Here is a 3,149-nt window from a genome sequence, read left to right on the forward strand (position 1 = left end):
AATGACCGTAATGTGTTCTGAAAGCAGTCTTTGGAATATCATCTTCTTTCACCCGCATTTGATGATACCCGGAATGTAAATCGTCGTCGATTCTCGGTAGTGGGTAGCGGTTCTTGATTGTAAGTTTGTTCAACTCTCGGTAGTCGATACACAACCTGAATGTACCATCTTTCTTCTTGACAAACAAAACAGGAGCTCCCCACGGTGATGTGCTTGGTCGAATGAAACCACACTCTAAAAGTTCTTGTAATTGGCTTTGCAGTTCTTTCATCTCGCTGGGTGCGAGTCTGTAAGGAGCACGAGCTATTGGTGCAGCTCCTGGTACAAGATCTATTTGAAATTCAACGGATCGATGTGGGGGTAATCCCGGTAATTCTTTCGGAAATACATCGGGAAATTCTTTTGAGACGGGAACATCATTGGTGCTCTTTTCTTCAGTTTATACTTTCTCGACGTGTGCTAGAACAGCATAGCAACCTTTTCTTATTAGTTTTTGTGCCTTCAAATTACTAATAAGATGTAGCTTCGTGTTTCCCTTTTCTCCGTACACCATTAAGGGTTTTCCTTTTTCTCGTATAATGCGAATTGCATTTTTGTAACAAACGATCTCTGCTTTCACTTCTTTCAGCCAGTCCATACAAATTATCACATCAAAACTCCCTAACTCTACTGGTATCAAGTCAATCTTAAATGTTTCGCTAACCAGTTTAATTTCTCGATTCCGACATATATTATCTGCTGAAATTAATTTACCATTTGCTAATTCGAGTAAAAATTTACTATCCAAAGGCGTAAATGGACAACTTAATTTAGCACAAAAATCTCTACTCATATAGCTTATATCCGCACCCGAATCAAATAAAACGTAAGCAGATTTATTGTCAATAAGAAACGTACCCGTAACAAGCTCCGGGTCTTCCTGTGCCTCTGCCGCATTAATATTGAAAACTCTTCCGCGGCCTTGTCCATTCGTGTTCTCCTGGTTCGGGCAATTTCTAATAATGTGGCCCGGTTTTCCACATTTATAACAAACTACATTGGCATAACTTGCTCCGACACTACTTGCTCCACCATTACTCGTTTCGACACCATTTGTTCCTTTCGTTCTATTAACCCCTGGTCCGTAGACCTCACACTTCGCCGCGCTATGACCATTTCTTTTACACTTATTGCAAAATTTGGTGCAGAACCCCGAGTGATACTTTTCACACCTTTGGCATAGCTGCTTCTGATTGTTGTTGTTGTTGCGGTTATTATTGTTATTAGGATGATTGTTGTAGTTGCTGTTGTTGTTGTTGTTGTTATTGTTGGGCCGTTTGTTGTAGTTGCGATTGATGTTGCGATTGTTGGGATAATTGTTGCGATTATTGTTGTAATTGCTGTTGTTGTTATATTGGTGATTCTTATCACCGTTTTCCTCCCACTTTCTTTTGACTTGCATCACATTGGCCTCTTCAGCAGTCTGTTCTTTAATTCTTTCTTCAATCTGGTTCATTAGTTTATGAGCCATTCTACATGCCTGTTGTATGGAGGCGGGCTCGTGTGAACTTATATCTTCTTGGATTCTTTCCGATAATCCTTTCACAAACGCGTCGATCTTCTCTTCCTCATCTTCGAATGCTCCCGGACACAATAGGCACAATTCTGTGAATCGTCTTTCGTACGTGGTAATATCAAATCCTTGGGTTCGTAACCCTCTAAGTTCTGTCTTGAGCTTATTAACCTCGGTTCTGGGACGGTACTTCTCGTTCATCAAGTGCTGGAATGCTGACCACGGTAGTGCGTACGCATCGTCTTGTCCCACTTGCTCTAGATAGGTATTCCACCATGTTAACGCAGAACCTGTGAAGGTATGCGTAGCGTACTTCACTTTGTCCTCTTCAGTACACTTACTTATGGCAAACACCGATTCGACCTTCTCGGTCCACCGTTTCAATCCGATCGGTCCTTCGGTTCCATCAAATTCCAAAGGTTTGCAGGCAGTGAATTCTTTGTAGGTGCATCCTACACGATTTCCTGTACTGCTAGATCCAAGGTTATTGTTGGTATGTAGCGCAGCCTGTACTGCGGTTATGTTTGAAGCTAGAAAAGTACGGAATTCCTCTTCATTCATATTCACGGTGTGTCGAGTAGTCGGTGCCATTTCCTTCAAAATAATCAAATGGAACAAGTTAATCATACAGAATATTAAGAGTAGTTAATAGTATTTCGTAGCATAATATGAACTCATTTATAAAAGCTTTTTCTTCATATTAGCATTTTATAAGTTTAAATTCGGGTAGTACCTACCCGTTAAGTTCATACTTAGTAGCTAATATACAATTCAACTACTACAATTCTATATGAAAAACTGATTATAATAATATTTCGCGTTCAAACTTTTACACAATATTTTACAAACTTACAATACCGCTTATTTTACATATAGCATGAAATATAGCACACAATAAATTTGATACAAGATGGTTGTGAAGATAATTCTGTAACGACCCGGAAATTTCCGACCAAATTTAAACCCTAAACTCTATATGTTTCCGACACGATAAGCAAAAACCCTAATGTTGAGTCTAGAAAGTCTGAAATCTTCATTTGGATAATTAGTTACCCTTTGACCAAGCCTGACGATTCACGAACATTTATTTGTATATGTGTTATATTTATTAATAGTAAACGAAAACAAAGTATTAGATATGTAATAGGTTTTGAAACAAGATTAAACGTTTTAACGTTTTTTTTTAAAAGTCGTAACTTTTCTAGAAACCTTTTGTTAAACGATAAATGTAACGGTCCGTGATTTTATAAAAACAAATATTTAATAAAACGTATTCAAAATATATATATATGTATTTTACAAAACAATATTAAATGTTTTCAATTTAAAAATATATTTTGACAAATAATTAAACTTTGATTTATACGAGTAAATGACCACAACATTTAAAAGATTAAGTTACATTTTTGGTGGGATTGTTTTTATAATTTAAAACCCATTATTTTGATAAAGGTACAAGTCCCAAAACGTAAACTGATAGTTTTCTTAGCGTACGAAACTTTATTTGGAAAACTGGAACCGGGACTTTTGTTGAGTGACGACGTAAAAGTAATTTTTGTAAAAATAATATTTTTACCCCTAACGTAAATTAAATATA

The sequence above is a fragment of the Rutidosis leptorrhynchoides genome, chromosome 8, assembly GCF_046630445.1.
Source record: "Rutidosis leptorrhynchoides isolate AG116_Rl617_1_P2 chromosome 8, CSIRO_AGI_Rlap_v1, whole genome shotgun sequence".
Classification (NCBI taxonomy): Eukaryota; Viridiplantae; Streptophyta; class Magnoliopsida; order Asterales; family Asteraceae; genus Rutidosis; species Rutidosis leptorrhynchoides.